General features: G+C 44.1%; 1 long non-coding RNA gene across 1 annotated transcript; it reads right to left on the bottom strand.

Annotated features, from left to right (window-relative positions):
* Positions 1–6,053: 6,053 nt before the first annotated feature.
* LOC144123182 (uncharacterized) lies at positions 6,054–9,936 on the bottom strand. The gene is made up of 3 exons (XR_013313031.1): positions 9,844–9,936; positions 8,473–8,529; positions 6,054–6,145 (listed from the first exon to the last, which is right to left on the bottom strand). It is a non-coding gene; the product is annotated as an uncharacterized LOC144123182 (long non-coding RNA).
* Positions 9,937–10,337: the final 401 nt, after the last annotated feature.

Genomic DNA, 10,337 nt, shown 5'->3' on the forward strand with positions numbered 1-10,337 from the left:
TAACAAAGCCCGTCCGATCGTTTGGTTGATTAAAGTTTAAGGTTGCCTTGACTCTATTAGCGATTACTTTAGTAAATACCTTGTAGGCAACGGATAGTAAGCTGACTGGTCTGTGATTTTTCAAGTCCCTGGCGTCTCCCTTCTTATGAATTAAGATAATGTTTGCATTCTTTCAAGCTTCTGGTACGGTCGAGGTCATAAGGCACTGCGTATACAAGCTGGCCAGTTTCTCTAGCACGATCTCTCCTCCATCCTTCAACAGATCTACTGTTACCTGACCTTCCACAGCTGCTTTTCCCCTTTCCATTGCTCCTAAGGCTTTCTTTACTTCCTCTTTTGTTACTTGCGGGATGACGCATTGCTCTGCATCTCTCTCATTAACGCTCGGATTACAATGGCTACTGTAGAGATCTGTGTAGAACTCTTCGGCTATTCTAACAATCTTATCCATATTGCTAATGACATTGCCGTCCTTGTCTCTTAACGCATACATCTGGTTTTTACCTATGCCTAGTTTCCACTTCATCGCTTTTAGGCTACCTTCCTTCTGTAGAGCATGCTCGATTCTCTCTATGTTAAACTTCCTTATGTCGGCTACCTTACGCTTATGTACTTATTGGATAGCTCTGCCAGTTCTATTTTGTCGGTAGGGTTAGACGCCATCATGCTTTGGCGTTTCTTAGTGAGATCTTTCGTCGCCTGAAATAGCTTTCCGGTATCCTGTCGAACTGTCCTCCGTATTGATGGCTGTGAGGTTATCGTTCATTGCATCAACATCAAGATCGTCTTCCTCGGTTAAAGCTGAATATCTATTTTGCTGCGATATCCTGAAGTCCTGTTTTTTCCCTCATACGGCTGACTCATTAATGGACTTCCTCTTCACTAGCTTCTTCCGCTCCCTTTTCAAGTCTAAGCTAATTCGAGACCTTACCATTCTGTGGTCGCTACAACGCACCTTGCCGAGGACGGCCATATCCTGAATGATGCCAGGTTGAGCGCACAGTATGAGGTCGGTTTCATTTTTAGTCTCCCCAGTGGCGCTCTTCCACGTCCACTTCCTGTTTTCTCGTTTGGGGAAGAAGGTATTCAGGATCCGTAAATTATTTTTATCCGCGTATTCGACTAATAACTCTCCCCTGCTATTTCTAGAACCTATCCCATAGTCGCCTACTGCGTGGTCGCCAGCCTGCTTCTTGCCCACCTTCGCAGTGAAGTCGCCCATCATTAGAGTGTAGTGGAATTTTACTTTATTCATGGCCGATTCGACGTCCTCATAGGAACTTTCAACGCCCTGGTCATCGTGGATGTAGGCGCGTAGGCCTCAACCACTTTCTGCTTGTACCTCCCATTGAGCTTAATTACAATAGCTGCTACCCTTTCGTTAATACTGTAGAGCTCATCTACGTTGTCAGCTATATCCTGATTAATTAGGAATCCCGCACCTAGTTCTCGTCTATCCGCTAATCCGCGATAGCCCAGTATGTGTCCATCCTTTAGTACTGTATACGCCTCACCTGTACTCCTAGCTTCACTAAGCCCTATGACATCCCATTTAATTCCCGCTAGTTCCTCGAGCAGCACTGCTAGGCTAGCCTCACTAGATAAAGTTCTAGCGTTAAACTTTGCCAGGTTCAGATTCCAATGGCGACCTGTCCGGAGCCTGAAATTGGTAGCACCCTCCGCTGCATCACAGATCTGACCGCCGACGTGGTCAGTTGCTCCGCACCCGCTGGGGACTGAGGGCAGAGGGTTAATTGGTTTGTTCATAGAAGGTTGTGGCCGAGTACTACACCGGGGTGGCCAAATCCTGTTCTGATGAGGGAGTGCGTTGTCGGTTCTGGTCACCGAGAGAAGGCCTTACCCCAGGCCTGGTTATGCATTTCCATCGACACATGTATTTTTTTCTTTTTTTATTTCAAACACGGTCGAGAATTTTAAGGCACCAGGATTTAAGCCCCGGTCCTCTTGCACGCGAGGCTGACACTCTGCCTCTAAGCCATTGCCACCGGTCATCAATTTAGACTAATGTTCCAGTGATATGGTTCCTTAACTCTAATGATGATGTATATGCAGCCCGTGTTGTAGGAGTCCACCAACTGTACGAAACCTGCGCTGGTGTTCCTCTCTGAGACCGCCTAAATTTAGATTCTTATGCTGCCTCCTTTCTCTGGTTTGAAGAAAGCAAAATAAACAATATATTTATCGAAAAAACACGATGCGTTTATTACTCGTCCACGTAAGTAGTGGCCATTTAGGATTCTTGTAGCAAAACTACTGAGCAGAAATAAATACCATACTCCAAGGTTTATCAGGTCTTCTTCTCCTGACTGAAGTTGTAATAAATATAAAACGCCTGCATTCTATCACCGTCCACGAGGTTCTAATCGAGGACGCACTTGCTGCCGGCGCTGGCTTCTAGCCATCGACTAATGAATAGAGAAAACAAATTGGTGGGCGTTCATTTTCTCGCCGTCCTCAATAAGCCGTTTGCCCTCTTCGTCCAAGACTGTGCACAGACTGCGAACAACATCGGTATGGCTGTCCGAGTCTTGCAGAGCGTACACGTCCAAATGCTTTGCGAAGAACTTGGTCATGAGTTCAGTGGCTTTCTTCTCTGCCTTCTCCTTTACAATTGGGATGACTGCGTTAGCGACGGACTTGCCGATATCCTCGGCAGCGTTCTGGATGTGGGGCATTACTTTCTTCGCAGCCTTCTTGATTTTTCGGCAAGCCTTCGTCATTGATTTCTTGGTCTTATTCCAGAAATTGCGGAAGAAATACTCCTCCGTCTGAAACGGAACAATAAAAACATAATGTCGAAGCATACCCTTTGGTTTCAAACTAAATATAGGCAGCACAGTCCCGATAAAAGGAAATGCGATCAGCAGATCCCGTAGCCCAGCGAAGTTCGCATTTGTTTTTAATACAATAACAGTATCGCTCGTTCACACTAGTGCATTCGGCGGCGAGAGCAAGAAGAACCCACCCCTGTGGTACAGTCGACAGCGAAATACCCGGTCAAAAACCCAATCAACAAAAGGCAGATTTCTGACGCCGGGAGTATTCAGCCGATTTCCATCGTCCAACATGAAAGCAAGGAGGATGTCGCGTTATGCGGCGACATATATGCGACATATATTGAAGTAGGGCCTCTTCCTTCAGACTGAATTCGCCGTGGTTACTACATTTCTCAATGTTTTCACGGGTCATAAATGTGGCGCCCGTCCTTCGCTTCGCCCGACCTCGCCTTCAAAAAAACGTGGCAGAGAAAAAATTGCTTTATTATTTATTCAGAATCATAATTGTGCCAGGTCTAGGCCTGAAGATGAGCGTTGCAATTTGAACAGAAGTGTTTGCCGTTCTAACAAACAAATGGCAATGCTAAGTTGAGCTGAACGCTGTGTCTCTGCAATTAAAGCGGCGCAAACACCTTCTTCTATTAAATTACCTTCTTAATAAAAACCTAATACTTCCCAAACATGAGTACGCCGCGCCAGTCTTGAAGCCAGGTCAAATAAACCTAACGCAGTCATTGGAAATGGTTAAGAATAAATAAAATTAGTTTTATTCTTTTAACTACAACAGAACACCTAGTATCAGTGCCAATGAATCTAGCCTTACCTAACCATTCTTCTCATCACGTCGAAAAACGTTCTGCCTGTCCTTTTTTCATATGTTATTTCATCACAGATGCCACGTCGCAAACTAATCTTCCCACCAACGTATGTACCGCCCAAAATAAATTATATTCACAAGTTCTGTATTTCGTTATGTAGATTCAATGGCTTCTTTCAGTAGCTTGCACCACGCACTTCCAATGAGTGGAATCACTTCCCTGGCTCAACAGGCACCACCGCTGACCAACAATCTTTGAAGGACGCAGTAGCTAATCCTGTATAACTAGGAGCCTTTTTCTTCACATCGTTCAACTTTTTTTTCACGAAAGCCATTGCTGACTTCGTTTATTTAGGTGCCCTTTTTTTGTACATGAACTGCTTTTCCTCATGAGCTCCAGTTTGTTAAAATTATCTCTTTTTCCTACTACTTCCCTCTATGTTGCCTTAATGGCCTTGACACTGCAGTATACTAAATAAAAAATAAATAAATAAATAAAAACGCTAAGAAGTTTTAATGTGCCCAGTGACATGACGTCCTAGAGAATGCCTGCATTTTGAGTAGGAAAACGTGCATACCTTTATTCTATGTAGACAGCATCGACGTATACTGCTTTCTGACAATATATGTGTACGCCGCGAAAAGACTACACACAAACGATGAGGCACCAGGGAACACGTTTAAACGCGCTCTCCTGATTGTCTGAGGTGGGCGCCGCGGAAAGGTACGACCTCGAAAATGGAATATTCTTGCGGATACCATCAAATGGCGCAGGCATTGATATCGTGAAAACTTGTTCTTTTCGTGGTAATTGAGAGTTCGTTTCAAAGCGCTGACGGGGTGGCCGGGAAGTATGAAGGAGTGAACATTTCGGCTGCGGCAGATTTCGCTCGCTCTCGCCGCCGTACGCCGAAGTGCGAATGAGGCAATGAGCCTCATATCATACGAACTCGTAATCGTTACTCACAAAAGTCTTCGATAGGGCGAGAGGACAATGCCATTGGAACCAGCCTGCTGGGGGTGGTCACCCCTGGCCACCACGTTGTGAGCAATGGGCAGCGTTGAAGATGAAAATAATTTAATTCAAATAAGCTCACTCAATTTCCACAGCAGTGCTCTTAATCTTTCTTTCAAAACTGAGGAGGGGCAATGAAAGCAGGTTGAATACAACTGGGGAAGGGTGTCGTTGATTTCTCGAGAGGTTGAAGACGTCCTAAGGTCAGGTGACCATGGCGCTGGTCTCGCTTTTTCCCCCGCAGTGTTAAAGGGTCGAAATTGGCAGGTTGGATTCGGTTGGGTAGTGAGGGTCCATAGCCTCCAGGCCACCGACGTTAAAGTACAATAAGAGGGTTAAGTCGAGCTGTTTCATCCTTTCGTTAAACATTAAGTAATACACTGAAGAGACGTATGAGAAGAAAATGAACGAAGATATACTCAGCGCATGTTTATGTGTGTGCCAGTAAAGGTAAGATAAAACTGGCGGCATTCTGTATGCGGAGCAAAAACTGACACGCAAAAACATGTAGTAGCAACGTTGCCTCTAAAGCTGTTACATTCTACTATGAAGGTGACGTAAGCGTCCTCATAAATTTTAATATCGCTTTACTATTTTTGCCTTCAGTCGTGTGCTTAGACTTTGCGAAATAAAAAAAAGGAATTTTTAACACGTACTGCGTGCGACTGTTAATACGCCAATTAATAGTGCTTTTATTTCAACTGCACCGATCGATGCTTATACACTATATATAAATTCTTGTAGACGCATAGTTAGGCAATGTACGGAAGTGTTTCCATCTGTTATTGTGCCCAAAATCACCTTACTGACTGCACGAGGGCTCTGTTACTCAACCGATTCTGTTTCTGCTAAAGCAGACCTTTTTTCACCAAATTCTGCCCTCAATCATTTGCACATGCAGTTCCCTGTTGAAAACAACAGCCTGGAGCAAGAAATGTCTGACAGCTTGATTTTTCGTTTTTACTTATTCATTAGAGTGGTCCTTTTATATCAGTAAATAACAAACAGAATGATCCCTCAGAGGTTCTTTGCGTCCAAGGGTTTAAATGACTTATGCACTTCAACTCACAGCAGATGAACCTCAAATATAATTCGTATTTTGATTACATTCAAGCGATCTGTTTCCTATTGAACTCAGGTCGCGAACTTATATAGTGGTAACCTCCTTCAAAGGGTAAAAGGGTGATCCTTATTTTTAACTCATAATGCCTTTTCTAACTGCCAGCAAAGGATATACATTTCGCAGGCATTCAGCCGGTCGCGTTGATGAGCGTTAAATTTTTCATCGAAATTTACAGATCACCCCGAATATGCCGGCTCATATTTTGGGGACAGAATTGACCAATTGGTTATATCTTACGTTAGGGCGTGGTTCTATTTCGTGTGCATGCCATGACATTGGTCTCTGCAGGCGTAAGGGTTGTACCAGTACGGCTTCATCGGCGACGATTTGGGATCGGAGATCCGACACCACCTCCAACGACTTGTCTTGCTCTGTGGAAGTTTCTGCTGAAGCTGCAATGATGTGAGTATTCTACCATTATTTGCAAATGACATTAGCACGAAATTAACTTATATAAGGATGCGAAAGTGGTGATCCAATAGAGCACCCTTCGCGTAAAGAACTGTGACCCGCCCTATATAATAATTGGTATGTGTTCTACACATACCAAAAATTATATAAGGAGAGTCACAGATCACGTTATGATAAGGCACAACGGTCATCTAAAGGCGCAGTTAAACGCGACAGCGTTATCGATCGCGTTCAGCGAGAAAGGCTGGTGCAGTTGTGGTGCATGTCGAGAAACTTATGACTGGCCATGACGTCGCCACCACCTGAGCTCTACTGGTTAATTCAAACACTCCACAACTATCACGCGCTAGAACAATTATGACGGGACTATACAATTCCTCTTTTGTATACATGGTCGTGACGTCATTCCACTCTCTTTACGTCAGCCTCTGAATAAAGTTCAAAATTTAAGTGTTTTTTTTTATTGAAGGAAATGGCTCACTATCTGTCTCACATATATATCAGCGGAAACCTGAACCGCGCCGAAATGGAAGGGATAAGGGAGAGACTAAGAGAAGAAAGGAAGAAAGAGGAGCCATAGTGGAGGGCTCCGGAATAATATCGACCACCTGGGGATCTTCAACGTGGACTGACATCGCACAGCGCACGGGCACTTTTGCGTTTCGCCTCCATAGAAACTCGGCCGCAGGGGCCAGAATCAAAGCCGGTAGCTCCGGCTCAGTAGCCGAGCGGTCTTACCACTAACCACTGCGGCGGTTAAAAAGAAAATCAATGGCGCACAAAACAAAATTGGTTGAGCAGGGGCTCGAACCACTGCCACTTGGATCGTGAGCCGGGCCCTTCGACCACGGACGAACGTGCGTTCGATTTGTTTAGAGAATGCCTCGTGTGTCTTGCAGTAAAATAAAACTGAAAATAAAAGTAATCCAAGAAAGCAAAACAAAATAAAATAAACAGCAATGGCTGTGCCTGCTAAGCGATATGCACAGAGGACCGCAGGCAGCTGGAGACATTGTTTTGGGCTGTCGCGTGCTACACTATTAAGGCGGAGCTTAAATGACCTCCATGTTTTGATTCTTGTTTGTTGGCTTCACTTCAAAGAATTTAGAGACACTATTCAAAGAGCATGCCGACGGAAATTAACAATTAACATTCTGCGACCGCTTAGCGAACTGCTCTGACGTTAGTGGAATTGTGTTGGCATGTCATGGTGGGTTAAAAACGCAAAAACATGCCAAGCAGTACTGCAATCAGTATAGCTGCGTTTTTATGCAGACCGTCGCCCCTTCCGCGCAAATACAGAAGCCATATAAATATATTAAGCGCTATTTAAGATACATAGCAAGCAATTTTTAAAAAAAAGGGAAAGAATGTGGACGGCTTGCTTTCCACAACGTTGATTGCTTTAGCGAAATGTCAGAAAGCTTCAAAACAACAATCTATAACACTTATACTGGATGTGTTCCTTAACTGCATATTTTTTTGGGGGTTACTTCCTAAAGGGGACTTCATAAAGTTCTTCGGCGGTTTGTTGGCGTGCTAGGAGAGGTTGCCAGGCTCTAACATAAATCCTCTTCAGGGATGAACGTTTTATGAAGCCAGCGTGATCACAAGAGGCAATAGCCTCTTAAGCAAACTGTAAAGCTTGCTCGCAAGAGAAATTCAATATACTGACTTGGCGTGTAACAAGGGTATGTTGTTGTTGTCCTCTGTTATAGTGGCACATATACGTGAACGGCTGTTTCTTTCTCTTTCTGATGTACACGGTATGCGGCGTGAACGGCGGCTCTATAGCACTCTATCGTTGGTTTCCTGCTTCAAAGTGTGCTGAATTGTTTAGAGAATTCCGGATTCATAGTCTATGATAATCCAGAAGCAGTACAGATTGTGTCAAATCCCCAATATCAGGCACTCACAAACGACGCGGAAGACAACACATTCACAGACACACACCAGCACACACAAAATAGCGCTTGTTTGTGTGTGTAATCTTTTTCGTGGTCTGTGTCTACTTGCGTTAAAACGTTTCACGAGATGTTTGCGCAATAAGTCGCCCGACAAGAAGAATTGATCAAGTTTTCACAACCTTAGCTTGAGTCCTGTCTGCACAGGTCAGCCAGTTCAAGAATGCAACATTTACTCTCCCTAAAGTAGCTGACGCAAAGATCACTAATACATGAAGAAATCACAAACATCATCCCTTTCTTGTATTTCTAAGCAGTAGATTCATTAAACTGGCGGCCCGAGTAATTGAATATGAGAGTATAACACCGATTCACGTGACGCGATATGGCAAGATTTCACTCACCCGTGGCGACAAAAACACCAAGGATACAAATGGCGACCGTAATGGCATTCATGGCGCCTACAAAGAAAGTGGAGTCATTTAGAGGTAAAATTTTGACATCAATTCAAGAAGAAATGTGACAATAATGCCGATTTCATTCGCCTCAATACGACAATATACACGCACAAGTGTACTGCGCTAGTGAACTTCTTGTCTTCCATTTGAATCACTTCACCTGACCATTACAATACTGTTAAACATTAAGGATCAAGCATGCACGAATAACGAATAAACTAACAATATTCATATTTGGAACGGAGCGACTGCACTCCAAAAACAGCATTCATTCGAGGCAGGCAGTATTGTGACGTATTACCGGAAAGCAGGACAGGTATTTGTATTATATCCGTTCAACTGTTGTTCAGAATCGAATACCACAAACGATGCACTGCGTGCATATATAGCCATTGTGTTAACGCGCAAATCCTTTATAGAAACAGTGGGGTCTAATCCCTACTTGACCGAACCGTACATTCTAGCGAATTCTTTGGACTCACTGCCGCTTTTGATCTGGCCGGGGGAATGTCTTACATGATTAACATTGTTGCCAAGTAAATTCCTGAAAGCATCCTTAAGAACGCTTCATGGCGGGTGACTAAAGTTTTATGGCGTCATATTTTTCTGCCCACTAGGAAATAGATCTCCAGGAAAACAGAGTTTAAACAAAGCAGGCCCACAAAGCAGACAAGATTGCCGTTTGATTTTAAAGACGAAATGGCCCAAAGCCACTAAAGCGCGAATGAATTTATACTTAGGCGCGTTAGCGATTCTGGAAGCTAGTCTCACGACCAGCAGGACTTCAGATAATTACTGCGGGAACTGAAAGTGTGCATCAATGGCTTTTTATGAACTACTGCGCACTTCCCACGCATCTTTGCATGGCGAATAAAACCTCCATCAGCCAATGTGGAACTCTACCAAACAGAAATTCAAGCGTCCGCTCCAGGAGCGTGGTGGACTGTCGCACGCGCCTAGCGTTCACAGGTAGAAATGGCAGACAATATTTGATAGTGAAACTTTGTATAGTTACCGGTGAAGTAAGTATGAAACGTTCTAATAACCACCCATGTGACTTACTCCTCTGCGCCTTCCAGTGGCTACTCGTTTGCTTAATAGCAACATTACTTCTGAGCAACCAACGTCGTTGCCGCTCGCTATCCGGATGAAGTAAACGTTTGCTGAAGAGAAAAAAAATGTTAAACACGTAGAGCTTTTTGTTCAGCTACAGTGCTTCTTAATTATCCAAAGCACCCTCATAAAAGGTTTGCTTTGTAAAGCATGCTTCTATTGTTCACTCTACTCCCTTCTCGCAAGAAGGGCGTACCTACTTACCAGTAGTTTGCAGCGGACACAGAACGCTAGGAGACGTTCACCAAACAGAAGTACTTCAGGAGCCACTGCGTGCTACCTTTTATGCTCCACAAGCAGTCAGGGATCCCGCAGATTCCTTGATAAAGATGCGGAGGTGACAAAAACAAATAAAAGGCAATCAGGAGATGATATATGCCGACTACCGCTATCTGGAAGGTGGTTGAACAATGAAGGCGTAGTGCTAGGCTGACGAGATGTTCAGTTGTATATACTCTGTATGCAATAAGGGCTCAGCGGTTACTCTTTGCTGCTACTCTATCGCGGTCTCCAGAGTCTTTTTATCGATAGAGCAGCGCGAAATAAATGGGTGAACATCTCCTGTTCCAACAAAATTGCACAGCAAAATGCGTTCACTTGTGTGGGATATATGTCTTGCCAGGCAGCCAATTCTGACACTGATCGGAAAATTTCACGACACTGGCAAAGAAATAAAGCCGCTGGCGATTCAGTGGCTT

The sequence above is a fragment of the Amblyomma americanum genome, chromosome 3 (assembly GCF_052857255.1).
Source record: "Amblyomma americanum isolate KBUSLIRL-KWMA chromosome 3, ASM5285725v1, whole genome shotgun sequence".
Taxonomy (NCBI): domain Eukaryota; kingdom Metazoa; phylum Arthropoda; class Arachnida; order Ixodida; family Ixodidae; genus Amblyomma; species Amblyomma americanum.